This window comes from Leucoraja erinacea, chromosome 10 (genome assembly GCF_028641065.1).
Source record: "Leucoraja erinacea ecotype New England chromosome 10, Leri_hhj_1, whole genome shotgun sequence".
In the NCBI taxonomy this organism is placed as follows: Eukaryota; Metazoa; Chordata; class Chondrichthyes; order Rajiformes; family Rajidae; genus Leucoraja; species Leucoraja erinaceus.
In genome coordinates this window covers 27,133,996-27,155,744 of record NC_073386.1, presented here as the reverse complement: position 1 = coordinate 27,155,744, position 21,749 = coordinate 27,133,996, and the positions used below count along the sequence as shown (strand labels likewise).

Below are 21,749 nucleotides of genomic sequence, written 5' to 3'. Positions count from 1 at the left end.
CCTCAAAAGTAGTTCTGAACATCTGCTCAAAATCTTTCTCACAGTTCATATAACTGGAATTTAAAATGACACCTGTTCCATTTTCAAAGCACAATATATTGCAAAGATATTTCACCCTAATGAAACAAAACTTGCTGTCCCTGAATCAGACGACAAAACATTTATTTTGATTTCAAGGCACTGTGTTAAAAATGTTAATAGCACAGCTTTTACAGACTGATATGTAATTTCTTGTTGCAGTCATGCGTGAAAATAGTTGAATTGAAAATATTGAAAGGAAGTATAACTATTATCTACTTTGATATACAGATTGTTAGTACCTTGGTTGGCTGTGCTTCAAAGAGATCATTTGTGTTCCTAGTAAAAATATTGTTAAAAATAAATATAAACTACCGTCGCTCTTCTAATTATCCTGGATCGCGTACATCATAAAAAGTAACGTTCTAAAAGTACTTTTGTTATATGTGACAACAGAGACTATGCTCCTGCAATTCCAATGAGTGCAATCGTGACTAATGGCATGTTTTCTAATGCCACCAGACTATATTTTTGTAATACAAGTGTAACAATCTTAAGCCAGATTTTCTGTTTGCTAACCATTTTAACTCTCCTTCCTATACTGACCTGGACCTCCATTGCTGGAGTGAGGCCACGTGCATTCTACTTGGGTAACTTACAACCCAATGGTATGAACACTGAATAGTCCCATTTTAGGTAAGAATTCCCCCTACCTCTTTTCCCCCTTTCTTCCCTTTCTTTCCTGTACCTCACCCTGGTGCGCACCTATTTCACCCACTATCCCGCTCCCTTTCCCATTGTCCCCTTCCTCTTATATGTCTCCCTGTAGCTTTACATTTCATTCCTCCCCTCTCCATATCTGACCCTTCTGTCTCATTTTCATCTCTAGTCTTTGTCCACCCATCTGCCAATCACCCACTCTCACCTGTATCCATCTATCATTTTCCAGGCTTTGCCTGCACCCATCTCATTTTCATCTTTCTCACCAATACTACAATAAGACTGAAGAAGGGTCCTTGCCTAAGATGTCACCTATCGATGTTCTCCAGAGACACTGCCTGCCTCATTGAATCACTCTAGCATGTAGTGGGTTTCTTTAAGTAAACCAGTATCTGCAGTTCCTGGTGTCTTCATGATTTTAAATGTATGGGACTGGCAAACATTTGCAGGACTCTATAGTGAGTTCATTGTAAGTGTATGCAAGCCTCATATTATCAGAATCACTATGATTCAGGGGCATCACTCTGGCTGCTTCACCTAAGCTCAACAATAGGTGCTTAAACTAAACAGCATTCATGTCCTCATACTGCTTACAGGTGTTTACCCAACAATGCCAAGTGTCAGAAACATTACTTAGTCACATTAATTCCAGTAGATTGTGACATGGTCTCTGAAGATGGATATTTTTCATTATTTAGCAAGCAGATCATCATTTTCATTATTTAGCAAGCAGATCATCCCAGTGCACTTTCGAGTTCATTTTAAAATTCTTTTATTTGTTTTTAAATCATTGAATGGCCTCGCCCCGCCTTACCTATCTGAGCTGCTCCACCTATATGCTCCCGCCCTGTGCCTCAGGTCAGCGGATCAGCTGCTCCTTGAGGTACCAAGGTCTAAGCGGAAGCTCAGAGGGGATAGAGCCTTTTCTGTTGCTGCCCCGGCACTCTGGAACACCTTGCCGCTGCAGATCAGACAGGCCCCTTCACTGTCCATCTTTAAATCCTCCCTAAAAACTCACTTTTATTCACTGGCTTTCGACACTGGCTGAGACATTGTTCCTGTTTTTGTGCTTTTAATGTCTTTTAATTTTTACTGTTTTTATAGTCCTGTCGTCTTAATGGTTTTAGTAGTTTGTAATAACTTTTTGTTGACTTCCCATGTACAGCACTTTGTGGTAACTGATGTTGTCTAAAAGCGCTTTATAAATAAAGTTATTATTATTATTATTTGATCATCCAACCTATCTATCCAAACTACCTATCAATTGCCTTTTTTTGGGCTTTTTCACTGACAACCGAATATTGTTATTGGACCACTTCAGGAAAGAAATACCAGGTCAAGGACCCTTCAACATCACTGGGAAAGAGAGGAAAACATTTTAATTTGTGCAGATGGTGATGGGGGGGGGGGGGGTTAGTTGGGGAAGGAAAAGGGATGAATGGGACAAAGAGAATATTGTTGTTAGGTCAAGACCATTTGCCATGAAGTTAAAGAGATCATCCAATCAATTCGTTTTTGGGGCCAGTTAGAAAGAAAAAAATTAAAAAACGTCATGGGATTAAAGAATGAAAGCACATCATAGATGCTGATTGAAGATCTGTCAGATGTAGAAACTCAGCACAAGCTTTTACAGGCTTAAATGCACCTACCTCATTATTTACTCTTTCTGTGAATTTGTTCTTGCCCTGTCATTCAAATTGCATATTTGTGTGTAATTAATATTATGGAATCAAGATTCAGAAATTATGTTCAAATTGCTAAAAACACATTGCATCGTAAACCGTACTTATGTTAGGCAATAAATTCACCTCAGGTCAATCATTGCATCACAAGTTTTGTTTTTCATTATTATAAAGGTGTAAAGCTAACACGATCATGATTCATTCTTGACGACTTCCACATTTTATGTCTGGGATTGCTACAATGGGCACTTCTAAATCAAGAGATCTGCAACGTTCCCTGTGGATTTATGGATTGGAACTAAAACTGCTGTTCGTTGTTTTAAATGTTATTTTTTTATTTGCACTTTGAGTATGCAGGTTTTGTTTTAAATCAACACTCTCACAAATGCTGCATTATTATTTGGTTGCATGTTAATTGTTTACATAAAATGTGGCCAATTTTTGTGTGGCAATGAGCAGGCATCTTCTCTGTTAGTTCAATGATATCAATGGTTTTATCAATTTTCATGATTGAACTCAATCTGAAAATTACCAGTAATCCTGTCAGAAGTACCAGCTTTTCTTATGGTGATATCATTAATTGTGTAACTCACAATATAGTTAAACTTGGTATCTAGTAACCAGGTAAATTTGGCAAGTAGGGAGAAATGTGACAGAGCACTACTGTATATACAGGACATGGCAACCGTATTGAACTAAACATAATGACATTAATATGACTGTGAAGATTCATGTCCATCTTATTTTCTGCCCTATTGAACTCGATCCAACTGTCAACATCACCAATCCTTCCATTTGTTTTCAAAAGTTGTTACGATCGTAACAGATCACCTCGCAACACCTTACTATGTTTGCACTTGTGTATGGAGTACCTAGTTAGATGGTAGATGGCAGTATGCGTACAGCAGTTCAGATACATTACAGGCTTCCCAAGGCATGAGGGCAATTGATTCCCTCCACAATGCCCAATAGCCCTGCACAAGAATACGGAACTAGATCAAGGGCAGTGGCGCAGTGGTAGAGATGCTGCCTTACAGTGCTTGCAGTGCCAAAGACCAAAATTCCTCATTCAAAGTTCTCATCTCACCTTAATTCTGTTGCCAATCATATCATAAATGAAATTAGATAAGATATGTGAACACAAAGGATGACGGACAGGAGCTAGGGTTAACATTTTCTGATAGGACTGATTCCTCAGAAAGTTCTGTTTGCAATAGCTGATGTACACTTCAATATTAATTTTGTAATTATGTTAAAAAATGTTATTAAATTAGGTTTAAAGACCATCAAATAAGAAATGTATCAGAATATCTTTTGAAATATACAATGTGACTGGACTTATTTACTATAAGACTACCATAACATCTATTCAGCCAGTCAGTATTAATATCAGGATATATCTACACAGAGCCAAGACTTATAACGCTTCAAATTATTATTGGAAAGAAATACTCTGCTTAAGTGATTGAAATAGAATTGAGGGATAATAATTTTTTGAAGAAGTAGAGGATTCTGGTTTCTCTTCCATCATCAATATTTTTGATTAAAAAAATATATAGCCTCTATACTTTAGCCAGTCTTACATCACCATCGATTCTTCTGCAGTATGGTTTTGGGTTTTCTTGTCTTCAGTTTGCTTGTCAGTTTCGTATTCAGTACAGCTGCTACAGTAAGTTGAACTACATCAATGAAGGCTGAATTTGTACAAATTGCATGAATTGCCATATGGAGACTTCCACAAATATTTTCAGCAATCTGTCACATGTAGCTTTGTTATTATTCGTTATCATGTATCATCACAGGCTCATCACTTCCTCCCACCCAGTCCACCCTCAAAGCGTGTACCATCAGAAAGGCTAGAAGTATTGTCAAGGATGCCTGTCAGCTTTTGCCTGCTTTTATCTTTTCTAACTTCTGGGAAAAGATGCAGAAGCTGGAAGGCACATACACCAAACTTTGGAACAGCTTTTTCCCCACAGCTCTCCGACAGCTGAACAAATCACATATTTCACACAACTGTCCCAGAGCTACTGCCACAAACGCTTGCTCTTTACTTAATTAATGTACTTTAATATTCTTTTGCACTGCTTGGCTTTTGCACTAAACACTTGTACCATTCTGCTGTTTAATCCTCATCATCGTATTTATTGTTGTATATATACTGTATGTAAACTGTTAACTCTATAAATTTCATGTGAACAAGAAATTTCATTGCATCCTGGTGTATATGACAATAAACTAAGTTGAATCTGTAACTGTACCTTCAATGAAGTAAAGTCTCTGGTAAAAAAATTGAAATAAATCTGACCTATCAGAGAATTTTGTGAAACAGAAACATATGATGACAGTTCACCAATTGCATGATAGAATAACAAGTTTACAATATGGATATCAAAACTGAGGCAGTCAGCATTCCAGAGGATTAATTAAAAGTAGTTTTCATTATTTAAAAAAATTCCAACAAACATCATTGAGCTAATGTAATAAAGAGGAACCTTAATAAAAAGAAACTCCAGCTGTTGGTTAATACCAAAGATAAGGACAAAATGCTGGAGTAACTCATTCCCGACCCAAAACGTTACCTATCCAGTTCTCCAGATATGCTGCCTGACCTGCTGCCTGAGTTACTCCAGTATTTTGTGGGGTTTCGACGTTTCAGGTGTGATAAAGGAGAGAAAAGAGGTGAAGGAGTTGCACTACTAATTAGGACTGTCACGGTGAAACTCAGAGAGAACATATTGGAGGGTTTGTCTGCTGGGGTGATATGGGTAGAGCAATGGCAAGCAGAAGACAGAGGAACAGATATGTAGGATCAATTGGGAGATTGAATGCAAGGGGAAAATATGCAATCAATGGCAAAACTCTTAACAGCATTGATGTACAGAGGGATCTTGGGGCCCAAATCCATAACTCCCTAAAAGCAGGAACACAAGTAGATAGAGTGGTAAAGTAGTCATTAGGTATGCTTGCCTTCATTGGTCAGGGCATTTAGTATAAGAGTCATGATTCAGCTTTTTGAACTTTGGTTAGGCCGCATTTGGAATTTTGTGTATAGTTCTAGTCGCCCTCTTACGTGAAGGATGTGGAGGCTTTGGAAAGGGTGCAGATGTGTACCAGAATGATGCCTGATATTAGCCACAAGAGGAGGCTGGACATACTTGGATATTTTTCTCTAAACTGCTGGAAGATGCACCTGATAGAAGAATATAAAATTATGAGAGGCATGCATAGGGTACAGTCAGAACCTTTTTCCCAAGATGGAAATTTCAAATACTACAGGGCAGTTTTAAGGTAAGAAGAACAAAATTTAAAGGAGATGTGAGAGGCAAGTTTTCGTTATACAGAAGGTGGTGAATGCCTGGAGGTAGATAGGACAGTGGCATTTTAAAAGACTTTTGGATTGGCACATGATACGCAGGGAAAGGATTACCTGTAGGCAGGTAAGAGTTGGTCTTGGCATCATGTTCGACACAGACATTGTGGGCCGAAGCACCTCTTGCGCTCTATGTTCTATATTCTATGGAAACTGGCACATCAGGGTACAATTTCAAAACTTCTGTTTATAGTGATATTTGTGTCTAAATGTCCTTTACTGTTGTTATTGTACTTGCTTCAACCACTTCCTCTGCCTGTTCATTCCATACATATACCACTCTGAGTGAAAAAATTGCTCCTCAGGTCCCTATTAAATCTTTCCCGTCTCACCTTAAACCTATACTCTCTAGTTCTTGATTCTCCAACACTGCGAAAAAGATTCTGTGCATTCATCCTATCTTTTCCGCTCATGAGTTTATACATTTCTATAAGATAACTTCTCAGCCTCCTATGTTCTGTGATCCGTGCTTTCAATCTCACCTATTTCAGAATTAGCTGGTGTCCAGCTTTCTGGTGCAGGCTACCGGGGATATTTTCTTGTACTCATGTATTCTTGCATGTATTTTATTGTATTGTATTGTATTGTATTCAAATTTATTGTCATTGTCTCAATTTGAGACAACAAAATGAATTTTCCTTACAGGCAGTATCATTAAAAAAATCACAAAGAAATTATAAAAATAAATAATAAATAAATAATAAAACATATTAAAAATAAAATTGAAATTGAATTAAAATTTAAAAAAAAGCACAAATACAGAAGTCCACGACACAACATAACATAAATGGCACCCAGGTGAGGACGGCACCATAGTCCAGCCAGCCTCCCCTCCGTGTTCATCCGTGGACGGGGCCTTCCAAGCACCCGCAGTCGCCGCCCCGGGTGGCCCGATGTTCAGGCCCTCACGCCGGGCTGGTGGAACGCCGACGCCGAACCCCGACGGTGAGCAGCCTCCTCCTCAGCGGCCCGGACCTCCTGATCAGCCGCCTCCCGCTGCCGGAGTCTGCAGCTCCTGAGTCCGCAGGCCGAGCCGGGCAGAGTCGCAGGACCCCGCGTTGATTAGTCAGCGCCGCCCGCGTTGGGAGCTCCGCAAACCGCAGCTCCGTGATGTTGGTGCAGCAGGTCCAGCACTCCGGGCTCCAGACGGCGACCGCCGGTAAGGCATCACCAGCCCCGCGATGTTCCAGCGCTGTCCCGCCGCTGCTGGAGCTCCGGTCGATCCCGGCAGGAAAGGCCGCGCCAATCCAGGTAGGTAGGCCGCTGTGGGGGGGGGGGGGGGGGGGAGGACGTGACTCGAATAATAGTCGCGTCCTCACCAGGAAGCGGCTGAAGGACGGTATCCCCCGCACCGTGCCCTCTTCCCCCACATAAAAAACACCAAAAAAACACAAAAAAACACACTTTAACATAACTAAATAAACAAAAAAACAAAAAGATACCGGGCTGTAGGTGGAGGCTGCTGGCACCAGCGCCACCGGAAGTACAATACCGGTGTATTTTCTTGGTGAGAGGGATTGAAAGAGTGAAAATGCACCCCTTAAGACAGCAATATCCAGCAATAGGGCCACCAGTCAATGACCCATTGACCCATTGAAAATATTTCATTTTTTTTAAATCACTGGAGCTTAATATTTCCCTCTACCTAAGTCTGGATCCATTAATAATTTTCACAGGTTAGCACCACCACTGAACCGTTTCAAATGACCCCACAAATGCCCAATAATTTAATATAATCAATGTGATTTACTTATTGTTAATTAATGACCAAGGCAAATTATCATCATTTTATATAGCTAACACTTAATTAAACGTAAGACCTAAGGATATGAAGTGGTCTAATTTACTCACACTTTGAAATCAACTATATGAATGTAGCTTACACCTCAAATGTGAAATTCATTTGCTCCAGGACTTTGTACAAAATATAATGGTGATGCTCAAGATTAATATTGTAAAACTTCAAAAATATACTCATCAAACGACATAATTGTAAAAATAAACTAATTAAAATATATTTCAGATCAAGGTGGCAACATTTGGAAATCAGAAATTATACTGAAATAAGTCAACAGAAAATTAAATTGGGTGCAATATACAACAGGCTGCTAATTCTCCCTTTGCCCATTTGGGGCTATAGGCTTGTATTAATTACACACCCTTTAGCTTCAAATGGCTTCCAACCTGTTCGTCATTAAGAAATCATGCTATTCATTTAATAAAACGTCACTGAATCACGTAACTAGAAAATGCACTTTTTTCTTTTGGACTAAGATTAATTCCCTGGGAGGAAATTGTGTCCTGCGATGGGAAACCTGACCTAGACACCAGATAAACTTGCAGAATTTTTGCCTCTTGTGCGTTCTTCGGCATTCTTGTGTACAAGACAAGCAAATGTAATAATGCTGTCTTTTTTTGAAGATTCAACTGTTGAAAGCCCTGATTGAATTTCATCTTGATTTCATTAAATATTTATAAAGGCCAATTACAAGGGCATCTAATAGGCCATAGGGCATTCTTCCATCATTCTGTCAAAGACCATCCATCAGATAGCCAAGTTTGCATTAAGTCAAGCTGCTCCATAACTCTTCAATCTCAATGTTGTTTTTTGTCCAAATTATTACAGTTCCCGTCTTGTTAATGTTTTTAATGAAGAGGCAAGGAAAAAAAATCAAATAATTTTAAGTGCAAGAAACCTGTTCTGTGTAGAAGAAAATACAAATGAGTAAAACATCCTTAATCAATTGATGGGATGAAAATCTTCTGTAATGAGCAGTGACATTGGCTGAGTGATGATTACACAGAAGGCGAATGCTTTAAATTTAGAATTAATCAGACTTGTTTACTCTACCCATTGAAAAGTAAACTACTCTGTACAATTTAAATTTCTGTATTATATATCATCATTTAAGAACTGGTTAATATATTTTTTAATTCTAATATAACAGGTTCTTATCTGTAAATCAATTTTTATTAACCTGTTTTAACTTTAATATTAACTATTGATGTTCAACAACAATGGAATATAATTTATTCATTGTTATACAGAGTTAATGTGGCAACGATGTTCAGGTAACTGTAGTACAGGTGAACTGTAGAACAAGTCATGGGATTAAACCTCGCAGTTCCTGCTATCCAGGTTCAATCCTGACCCTCACTGCTGTCTATGTGGAGTTTATACATTCTCCCTGTGTTCATGTTAGTTTCTCCCACACATTCTGCTTTCCTGTTACATCTCAAAGATTGGTTGGTTAATTAGCCACTATAAATTAATCCTCGTTTGTAGGTAAGGGGTAGAATCTAGGTGAACTACAAGATGGGATGTGAAGAATTGGTGTAAATGTATGATTCATTGTATGATTGATGGTCAGCAAGGATTTGATAGGCCGAAGGTCCTGCTTCTTCTGTTTGACTCCATGATTCCACGATAGAGATTCTGGTAAATGAAATAACAGCTGGCAGCAATATATTATGTGCCCAGGATCCAGGAGACTTGCTTGGCATCACATGCCGGAGTGACACCAAAGGACTATGAAACAGCCATGGGCACTCACATGGGCACAAGCAATGCCTGCGTTTTGTTAGTCAACCAGTCATTGTTCCAAATGTACACAGGCATAATCCCCCAATTTCTTTAATACATCAACAACTGCATCAGGAATGTCTCCTCCAGCCATGCAGAACTCATCAATTTAATCAACTTTACCACTACTTTCCATCCTGTCCTCAAATTAATTTACGCTACCTCTGACACCTCTCTCTCCTTTCCTTATCCCTCTGTCTCCAGCAAGGGGGACAGATTATCAGCAGACGTCTATGAACAAGCCCACTGACCCGCACAGCTATAAACTACACCTTCCCCCACCCTGCCTCTTGCAAGCATGCAACCCCCTACTCTCAATTTCTCAGTTTCCTCTGCTCCAAAGATGATGCGTTCCACTCTAGGAAATCCAAGACCTCCTCTTTCCCCAAAAAATGTGGTTTACCCCCTACTAATGTGGATTGATCCCTCACCCATGTCTAAGAAAGAACTGCAGATGCTAGAAAAATTGAAGGTAGGAAAAGTCTGAAGGTAGTCTGAAGAAGGGTCTCGACCCGAAACGTCACCTATTCCTTCGCTTCATAGATGCTGCCTCATCCAATGAGTTTCTCCAACATTTTTGTCTACCTCACCCATGTCTCCTCTCTGTCCTTCAGTTCTGCTCTCATTCCCCTCTCCACAGATGGAATAAGAATAGTTCTCCTGATCCTCACATTTCATCCAACAAGCCCTGTATTCAACACTTCATCCTCTGACATTTCCGCCATCTTCAATGTGATCCCACCGCCAGTCACATCTTCCCATCACCACCCTTTTCCACTTTTTGCAGAGACCACTCCATCCACAATTGCTTGGCTCACTCATCTGTTCCCACCCAAACTGGCCCATCCCCAGCTTATTTCCCCTGCAAATGCAGGAGATGAAGCACCTGTCCCTATACCTAACACCCACATCCATCCAGGGACCCCAGCAGCCCTTCCAGATGAGACAGTGGTTTACACGCACCTGACCTCATTTACTGCATTTAATGAGGCCTACTTCACATTGGTGGCATCGTATAGACTATGTGACTGTTCAGACTGTTGCTGAATCAGACTCGCATTGAGTTCATAAAGACCTACTGAATCTCCCTGTTGCCAACTGTTTCAAAATGCAAGATATGTTCAAATATCTGTTGGTGTGCAAGATCCAGATCCAACTTGAGGTCTGAACTTACCCTCCCAACACTGCCTTGGAGCTACAATCCCTATTATTGAAAAGCAAGCCTATGCAGGATTCATCTTTAATGGATGGATATCTGTTCTTTAAAGCATGGAGATTGAATCAATTTACTGCACCATAATTATCATGACTGCAGAAATCCAGTCGCAAATAACAGGCTGCTTTAACCTTTTGATGTAATGAGAAGATATTATTGTGACTACTATGTTAAGCAGTCTATGACGAGTAAATGATGTGCTCTCTGATTATGGAGTTCTGGATTAGCATTAGAATGTCATATCAGTTGATGCCAAATTAAGTTTTTAATCTCAACACCAGCTCTATCATCTGGCGCCATCACGATAATTCTTCATCCTTTATTGATTAAGGTCATGAGGATGTTTGTAAGATCATACATCAGAGTTCACAAAGGAGGTCAGCTGTCATGTGTTAATTGCTTTATAAAATTGTATCAATTGTTCATCGCCAGCGGCCAAGCAACTTTCTCCCTTGCCTGGGATGGCTCTCATTTGGCCCTGGAAATGTATCCACCTTTATCCTGCTAAAAAATCAAATACTTCCTCCTTTTCAAACTTAATGTGCACTAGGATTATATAATCCAAACTGAAATCTCCAACTATAATCTCTTTCTTCTTGAGGAATACAGATGTATTAATTCAAGACCTTGTTGGCTCAAAGATATGCCCTTTAGTGAGCCACAAGTCCAAATCAGCATGTGAGGGAAGATGCACTCATTTTTTGATCATTAAGTCTAGAGAATGGAAAGCATTGTAAGATGATAATCAATGATATTGCATGGCCTTCATTAGAACTTTCTGGCTATTGGAATTCCTTACTCGTGAGCATTTTGGTATTGGCATTATGAGACTCATCAGTGATTCAATAAGTTACCTTTCCACCAAATTATTACAGGCAGTAAAAGCTGACGCTTCCAGTTATACCCATAGTCTGGTGAGAGGTTATTGACCAAAAGCACTCACTCTTAGAATTCCTTCACAGATGCTACCAGACCTGGCAATTATCTTCAGCATTTTCTGTTTTAATTTTTTTAGTTTTTATTGATTTTTCACAGAGATATATACAAAACAGTGCAACACCATCACCATAAATAAAATAAAATAAGAAAAGCAACAACCAAAACATAAATAAATAAATAGAAAAGAACCCCAAAAAAACAAAAACAAAATAATAATAATTGGAATAAGACCGTGTGGTACACTTACCAAATAAAAAAATTAAAATGTTACATTGATTAGTTATCTGGAGATATTTCAATATTCGCACAAACATACCATCTAGTTCCACTTAACACAATCTTCCCATATCTAACTCGGCATTTATCTAGTTGGTGTCATGGCTCAAATAAATGGTCCATTTTTCCCAGATCTTCTCAAATGAATTCTCCTTGACTCTCAGTAAATATGTCCGTTTCTCCATAGTAAAGACGTCTCATACAATTTCTAGCCACTGTTCCTGTTTTGGACTTTTTTCATTAAGCCACTGCCTGGTAATGGCTTTCTTACTTGCTGCAAGCAAAACTTTAATCAAATAGGTATCTTCCATCTTTACAATATCTTTATGCACCCCAGATACATCATAAGGCAGGTATTTTGGATTTTATAACGCAAGGTATTTTTAACAACTGCGTTAATATTTTCCTAGTATGGCCTTATCTTTACACAGTTCCAGAAAATATGCGCCAGAGTGGTCTGCCTCCATACTCCCGCACAATCTCCAACAGTTTTGTTGTGCAGCAAGTTGCCTGCTTTTTATTTTGGGTGTTATAAAAAAGCGAGTTAGATTCTTCCAGCAAAATTCTCTACATACTAGTGAGCTTGTGGATGTACATTGCGTTTCACACAATTGATACCATTCTTCTTCTGTTATTTGAATATATAATTGTGCCTCCCATTTAGTTTTTATGTAGAGCGTTGATTCTCCCCCGCTTCCCACCAGAGCTTGGTAGAAAGCAGAGATGACTCGAGACCCCTTCTGTTTGTATGCATCCACAATCAACTTGATCACATTATTTGAAGTTTCATCTAGTTCCAGCCTTATCTCTTTTGTAAAGCAGTCTCTTAATTCCAAGTATCTAAAAAAATCTTTGTTTTCGAGACCATACTTTGGCTTTAAATCTTGGAAGCTCATAAACTCGCCATTTTCTGAAACTGTATACATTGCCGTTATGCCTTTTTGTGCCCATTCTTTGAATCTTGAATCATACACCCCGGCTTAAACTTTGAGTCATATGCGAACCACTTCAATGCGTGAACCCCTCTTTTTAATTTGTATTTTTCTACTATAACATTCTAAATTTCTAGTAAATGCTACTATTGGGCCCATAGCATGTCTCAAAGCCCCTCTCAGATATTTGTCTCCCACCAAAATCTGGGTCTGGAAACCCTGTATCTCCCTTTCCATTTCTTTCCATCGAGACTCAGAATCAGGTCTACACCAACAAGCCAGAGGTCTGAGTTGAGCTGCATAAAAAATATTCCCTCAGATTTGGTAAAGCCATTGCTTTTCGGCAGTTGAAGTGTTTAGTTTTATTCTTGTTTTTTTGCTATTCCAAATGAATCTAGAGATCATCTTATCCCAGGCTATGAATTTGTCTCGGAGAACATTAATTGGGAGAGATTGGAATAAATATAGTAGTTTAGGTAGGATATTCATTTTAACCGTTTGTATTCTGGCACTGAAGTCTAGAGGAAGGGTAGACCACCTTTCAACATCCTTTTTGATATTTTCTTCAATTTTGTTATAATTAGTTTCAAACATGTTGGAAAGTATTTTGGTTATAGTTACATCAAGATACTGCATTGTTTTAGAATTCCATTTCAGATTATATGCATCTCTGATTTGTTGGGATGGAGAATAATTAAATGAAAGAATTGTGTTTTTGTTATAGTCAGTTTATACCCTGAGTAGTATCCATATGTTTCAAGTAGGTTCATTAGATTTGGGAGACATATATCTGGTCGTTCAAGAAAAATAATGACATCATCAGCGAAAAGACTGTTTTTCCCCCCTATTTTGTAGACTTTGTAGACTTTGGAAATCCTCTTCATTATCCACAACACCCCCTATCTTGGTATCATCTGCATACTTACTAATCCAATTTACCACCCCTTCATCCAGATCATTGATGTACATGACAAACAACAAAGGACCCAACACAGATCCTTGAGGCACCCCACTAGTCACCTGCCTCCAACCCGACAAACAGCCATCCACCATTACCCTCTGGCTTCTCCCATTCAGCCACTGTTGAATCCATCTTGCTATCCGGCATTTATACCTGTAGATGGTTTATGCATGCAACCTATAATGTAGCTACCTCATCACCATTAACATGCCCTCTCATATCAGTATAACTATGATCTCCTCCCCTCTCCTCCTCCCATTTTGGCCTGGTACGCCTGAAGGCTGGGTGCAGCCAGTGCTAGGACGTGTGTGCCATGTGCTATAATAAAGACTCTAGTAAAGGTTACAGTGTGTCAGACTAAGTCCCTTTACATGGTGTCAGATAGTTAGTTAGACTCGCGCCTCCCGTTTACCGGTTTTCTTTTATATTTTGCCCGGTATTCCCTATCAGTTTTGATGGCCTCCTCGTGCAGGAAACCTTCTCCCCTTGTCTTTGATGCGGACATTGCGGAGCGATGGGCTACTTTTGTAATGGACTACACTCACTTCGTCAATATTGCGCACAGAAATGACCCTGCTGCGGTCCGTGCCTCCCTCCTGCTTAATCTAGCAGGTCCCGATGCCATGAAGAGAGCTCGGGCTTTCGTCTATGATCCAGAGGTCCTGGATGTCAACGGCCAGCTCGTCGTGCCAGCTGAATCTGCCGCCGACCCGGTATGTCTTTTACGTAAATTTGCCGAGATTTGCGACCTGCCCTCCAACCGCATATTGGAGCGGGCTAGGTTTTTCTCGCGGAAGCAACAGCCAGAAGAACCTGTCGAGTGTTTCATCGCTGACCTGCGCTATCTTGCTCAGCGGTGCCGTTTCGAAAATATGTGTGATCAGCTCACCAGGGACATTCTAGTTACTGGCATGTTAGACCAGAAGTTACGTGCTGATTTGCTGCAACGACCTGACCTGACCCTGACTCAGGCAATGCATGCGTGTCGCATCGCCGAGGTGGTAGCCCCTACACATGGAGTGAGGGGATCTGACAGCCGCGCTGTCAATCTGACTGGTGTAACTGGTGTTACAGGGCCACGACGTTTGCAGGACAGCTCCCGCCCTACACCGCGGCCCGCCCGTCCGTCTCGGGACCGGCGGGCACCTAAGTGGCCCAATTGTAACTATGCCCACCCCGTGCAGTCTCCATGCCCGGCTTTCGGAAAATCCTGCAATTTCTGTAAGAAAATGAATCATTTTGCTGCCGCATGCCGTTCCCGTGGGAAAGTTCCACCAGCTACTAGGCAAATCCTAAACAACCTTCAGCAACTTGATAGTGAGATGGACTCTCAGTCTACTGCCGACACTGCCCATGACTCTGTGATCGAATATTCCATGGGAGAGTCAAGTGTTTACACTCTCCTTCACAGCCACTCTAGCCTCCCCGATCCTTCTGTGCTGATTACGGTGAATAACAAGTCATTCTCTGCTAAGCTCGATACTGGTGCAAAAGTGAATGTTATGTCAACATCACTGTTCAAGAAGATGAGAAATAATGAGCTGTTGACTGCCGATCGCTCTGTTTTGCGTGCCTATGGGGGAGAGGAACTAACACCTGTGGGGAGGGCCACTTTCCACTGTGTGCTGCAGAAATCATCCTGTGACCTGTCGTTCTTTATTCTGGATTGCGACTGTGTCACCCTGCTGAGCAACCAGACCTGCCAGGATCTCGGTCTGGTGTCTTTCGACCGGACAGTTCACGAGGTTCAAGCTGTGATGGATCCGCTATCCGAGTATCCAGACCTTTTTGACGGTAAGCTGGGGAAGCTGCCGCTAGTGTATAAGATTGCAACTGACCCCTCCGTGATGGCTGTAATTCGCCCGCCACACAGAGTGTCATTCGCCATGAAGGGCAAGGTGGAGGCTATGCTAAAGGACATGGTCGATATGGGTGTTCTGGCATCAGTCAGCGAGCCCACCGAGTTCACCAGCGCTGAGTTCAAAGCCTTCGCTACAAAGTGGAGCTTCGATCATTACACAAGCAGTCCAGAGTACCCGCAGAGCAATGGCCTGGCTGAGCGCGCTGTGCGCAGTGCAAAACACCTGCTTGAACAGTCCTATCTCTCTAATGGTGATTTCTACCAGGGGTTGTTGAACCTTCGGAATATATCCAGAGACTGTACCATGAAATCGCCTGCCCAACGGCTCATGTCCCGCGTTATTTGCCCTCCGATGCCGATTGCCCAGCAAACTCTAGTGCCCAGGGTCCTGCAGCCTTCTGCCGTCCAGCAGCGAATTGCTCAGAAGCACGAAATCCAACGCCGCTCGCACGACAGGTCCAGCCGTCCTCTCTCCCCACTACTGCCAGGCCAGGTCGTCCGTTTGCAGACGTCTACCGGTTTCTCCAGGCTCGCTACCGTGGTGGGGGTCGACGATTTGCCGCATTCCTACTTAGTGGACTATGAGGGCACCATCTACCGTCGCAGCCGCCAGCACCTGTTGGTGGTCAGAGAGCCGAAACCTCCTCCTGCTGTTTCTTATTCTCCTCCACCTGCGGTGCCCCCCTCCAGTCACATGCCCTCTGCCCGTAACATGCCTTGGTCGGTTCGCGTCCCTCGTCTTCCTCCCTCTGCCCTTCCCGGTCTCTGCTCTCCGGTCCGCTCGCCTCCTGCCCGTCTCTCTCTCTCTCCACCTGCCGCTCGTTCCTCCCCTTCCCTCTCTCCTGGTTCCTCGGTGCCTGCCGGTTCCCCCTTGCAGCCGGGGTCCCTGCCGACCTTCTCCTTCCCCCCTGTTCCTGTTCCCGTTCTGCCCTCTCTTCTTTCGGGTGGGGAGGGTGAGGGTGCTGTGCGCACTCGCTCGGGTCGGGTTGTCAAAGCTCCGGATCGCTACGGAGACTTCGCTTAGTTTTGCAGGTCCTGTATAATTAACCTGCTGTTCTTGCAACTTTGTTTAAATTGTATGGGAAAGGATGTAGATGGTTTATGCATGCAACCTATAATGTAGCTACCTCATCACCATTAACACGCCCTCTCATATCAGTATAACTATGATCTCCTCCCCTCTCCTCCTCCCATTTTGTCCTGGTACGCCTGAAGGCTGGGTGCAGCCAGTGCTAGGACGTGTGTGCCATGTGCTATAATAAAGACTCTAGTAAAGGTTACAGTGCGTCAGACTAAGTCCCTTTACAATACCCAACAGTTTAACCTTCTTAACCAACCTTCCATGAGCAACCTTGTCAAAGGCCTTACTAAAGTCCATATAGACAACATCCACTGCTTTACCCTCGTCAATTTCCCTAGTAACCTCTTAAAAAAATTCAAGAAGATTAGTCAAACATGACCCAGGCACAAATCCATGTTGACTGTTCCTAATCAGACCCTGTTTATCCAGATGCTTATATATATTATCTCTAAGTATCTTTTCCATTAATTTGCCCACCACTGAAGTCAAACTAACAGGTCTATAATTGCTAGGTTTACACTTAGAACCCTTTTTAAACAATGGAACAACATGCGCAGTACGCCAATCCTCGGGGACTATTCCCGTTTCTAATGACATTTGAAATATTTCTGTCATAGCCCCGGCTATTTCTAGACTAACTTCCCTCAAGGTCCTAGGGAATATCCTGTCAGGACCTGGAGACTTATCCACTTTTATATTTTTCAAAAGTGTCAGTACTTCTTTTACTTTGAAACTCATAGTATCCATAGCTACTCTACTCGTTTCTCTTACCTCACATAATTCAATATCCTTCTCCTTGGTGAATACCGAGGAAAATAAATTGTTCAATATCTCCCCCATCTCTTCTGGCTCTGCAGATAGCTGTCCACTCTGTCTCTCCAATGGACCAATTTTATCCCTCGATATCCTTTTGCTATTAATATAGCTGTAGAAACTCTTTGGATTTACTTTCACCTTACTTGCCAAAGCGACCTCATATCTTCTTTTAGCTTTTCTAATTTTGTTCTTCAGATTGTTTTTACATTCCTTATACTCCTCAAGCACCTCATTTACTTCATGCTGCCTATAATTATTGTAGATCTTCCTCTTTTTCCGAACAAGATGTCCAATTTCCCTTGAAAACCAGGGCTCTTTCCAATTTTTACTGTTTCCTTTCAACCGAACAGGAACATAAAGATTCTGTACTCTTAAAATTTCCCCTTTAAATGTCCTCCATTTCTCTTCTACATCTTTCCCATAAAAAAAATGTCCCAGTTCACTCCTTTTAAATCATCTCGCATCTCATCAAAGTTAGCCTTTCTCCAATCAAAAATCTCAACCCTAGGTCCAGTTCTGACCTTCTCCATAATTATATTGAAACTAATGGTATTGTGATCACTGGACCCGACGTGCTCGCCAACGCATACCTCCGCCACCTGTCCCGTCTCATTTCCTAACAGGCCCAACTTCCCCAGACATAGATTAGGTCCTCAACTGCTAATATTTACACATCCCAGACCTCCCCATTTACAGACACAAAGAACTGCAGATGCACTCAGCAGGTCAGGCAGCATATCTGGTCAGAGCCGGTCAGAAAAAGGGTCCTGACCCAGAACGTGGCCTATCCATGTTCACCAGATGCTACCTGACCTATTGAGTTACTCTAGCACTTTATGTCCTCCTGATATGCATATCCTTGGCTCCAGATACTACATTTCCTTTCGGGGTTCTGCAGCCAATGAAGGATTACATGATTAGTTTTGATGCATGGCGCCCATGACCAAAACAGTCTTTGGCACATTGTGCAGTGACCATAATAATATAATTGACTATAATACAAATCAATTTCCAAGCAATGGTTTTAATCGAAGATACTGTTTAGTTTTATGGGCTTTAATTGTCTTCATGAAAACTGCAAAACTTATCCAAGTAATTTCTGTGCCATACAATTTTTCTTTGACAGGAGTACTGAAAAATCTGGCCCCATCACCATTAATATTAAATAAAATGAATAGATTTGTAAATTGGTCATTTTACCCTGAGGAATATTAAAATAAAATTTCTGTGGAGATCAAAGCAAGAATTACTGTGATAAGAATGATATGAAGTAAGCTGTATTCCCCTCCTTTACAATTTAAATGTGAATAATGTTCAAATTTCTAATAGCAATGGCAGTTTTATGAAAATTGTAATTTAACATGGTGTTTTATTAAGTTATTTGGTCAAAATTTATTGATAAATGCAGACATACTGGTTTAATTTTTGAGCAGACACCTACTCGATCTGAATTATTGCAGGTCAATCTACTTTTAAAAAATGTAACAACAACGACATCACCAAAAACAATATCATCAATTATTAATAGTGGTAGGGTAATCAAAAGGGTTAATCACGATAAACTCCTGCCTATAAATTGGACAGGTGGAGAAGTTTATCATTTGTAAATGTATTTCTCATCTATTTATCCTAAATTAGTCTTTGAAACTTTATTTCAAGCTCCACTGATTTTTAGGTTCATGGACTTGGTAGTCATTAAATTTTCACAAATTATCTTCTAAAGTGTTATTTTTTAGTATCATATTTTAAATCTCCAGAAAGAAGCAATTATGTTGTCACAAAGATATACTTTGACATACTGAGAATTAATCAGAAAGATTTCATTTGAATGCCACAAAATATAATGTTTCAATTTTTGCCTCAATAGAAGTCTGGGCATTCATACCTCTGCAGTCATGACAAGCATGAAGGAAGATGGATTTATCTTTGTAAATCCATTGTTGGTTACAATGTTTGAATAGATGAAATATTGCATTTTACAATGTTCATTATGTGAATGCCTATTTTAAGATTCTTGAGCAATTTCCTACTGCTCAAATTGGTATTCAAAGTCAATAACATTTCTTCTCCTGTCCATCCTCTAAAACCATATTTCATTTATTGACAAGCATAAAGCAAAATATCAAGCCCAACATGACATTTCCTCGAGTACAGAGCACATCAAAAGGTGTTTTTATAATTTGTCTCTCGCAACAATTGGAAATTTCAAGCATTGTGCATAATTGCAATTTACCTAATTGGTTCCTGATCAACATGGGTTTAGAGACAGTCTTGGCATTCTAGATGGCCGAATTCACCCCTGTCGCTAGGCGAAGTTGCTCAGGCATACTAACAACCACATCAACCCTTTTGTTAAGTAAGTTATACCTCCAACAGCTTTTAAAAGACGGTTAAAATCTTTTAATCTCATGGATTGCGATGAGAAAGTTGTTGCAGAACCTCACCATTTTCCTTGAACAGTATCATTATTGATAGGGTATCTGGAAACCACTATTTTCCAATTTCTTTCTCCTTGGTTGGTTTCAGCTCTGTTTGTTCTATTCCAGTGGATGTTCAAACAGTTGAAGCTCATTGACTCAAGGAAGCCCGTGCTGTTTCTGCAGCTATCGTCCAGCATCAAAACATTTGTTTTTTCGCATATGAAAAGTCATCCCATAACAGACAAATATAGCTGGCAATGGAGTACTGAGGAGTCAATGTGAAGGTCATATTCCTCACTAGATGGAGTCCCAATTCCCATCTGTAAGATTCCTGATGATTTTACTTCAGGAAATTATTTTACTTCTCATGTTTCCAGTATGACTCTTGAATAAAATACTGTCAAGAATTATGCCAAGGAAAACGCCTGTGTACATTGAATATGCCAACACTTATTTTTATATTCAAACCACAATTGCATAGACAGAACTGGCTGACCTGAGATTTGTCGATAAAATTGTCAGACTATCACCGTGCAAACTTTACAATCCTAGTTGTAACTTTAAGGGGCATTCGCAAATGTAACAGGCAATTCCCTAGAGCTTTAGCATTTTGACAGTTTATGTTACAGATGAAGCCAGACAGAAACAATTAATTTTGTCTTCTCCTTAAATCATTAACATGCATCATATTTCTCTGCTAGACGCCCTTACAATACCACAAGCAGATCAATATTGAGTTTAAAATGACCATTTTATTTGCTGCATTTGCATATCAGACGTAAAAAATGCTTCTTCTATAAATAGTCTATGCCTCAAAGTGTATTGCATTGATTTTGTAACACAATGCGATTGATTTTGCTGGTATACATAGATGAAATGTAAATCCGCTGACAGAGATCTTTCAAGATAAAATGAAAAATCAAAAAATGCAGATGTAGAAAATTCTGAAATAAAAACTGGAAACTCTCCACAGATCAGCCACTCAGCTGATGAAGCCGAATTTTAGTTAAAAATATAAGAAGATATTAAATTGGTTTCTGGGCTAGCTTACAGCTTATATTTAGTGTCAAATTAGGCTTTCCTCAGGTTGCGGGGTGTGTGAGATAACATTGTCTCCCAAGTGAAGGAGCTAGAGAGATATCTTTGAAAGTAAGATGCCATAAACCAAATGACCAATGTTTATGGGGGAGGAGGCAATAAAGGAAGAGAGAAATACAGTCACATCTTTGTAAACAAATGACCTATGTTTATGAGGGACCAAATGACAGAGGAAGCAACGAAAAGAGCTAGGGGTGGTCTATTTGGAGATAAGGCAAATGGCCAATGTTTTTAGTATATCTTGTACCATGTAAAAAAAAGGTTTGATGTGATGCATTCTGTGGAAACCTTTTCCAGTACCTCTGACCATGACTAATGTCTGTGGAATGTGATAAGGGGACAAAAAAAACCCTATTTAAGGCAATGTAATTCTGTTGTTCAGAGAAGGTGGCTGAGGACAGTCAAGTGTCTGTGTTGGTCACTTGACTGGAGTTCTCCCTCCCTTCCATCGGCCGATGTTTAGTAAAGTTTTGAACTGGTCTACCAAACAGTTTGTGTGGTGTCTGTTTATTAAGAAGCGAACCTGGTTTAGTAGTTAAAATAAGTAGCTTTTTCATAGCATCCAATTAAAAAGAAATAGAGGAAATATTTCCCAGCACAAATGATCTTTGACCTGAAACGTGAACTCTGTTTCTCTGTCCACAAATGCTGCCGGACCTGTGGAATGTTTACAGAATCTTCTAATTTTATTTGAAGACAATTCTGGATTACATTGTCATTCCAACTGATTTGTTTTAATTGTGTAAATTTTACAATATTTGGGTGGATCATCA

General features: G+C 40.5%; 1 protein-coding gene across 1 annotated transcript in view; it reads right to left on the bottom strand.

Moving 5' to 3' along the window:
* The window catches only part of agbl4 (AGBL carboxypeptidase 4), a 440,437-nt gene that overhangs the window by 276,396 nt on the left and 142,292 nt on the right, over window positions 1–21,749 (bottom strand). The gene's annotated exons all lie outside the window — the stretch shown is intronic.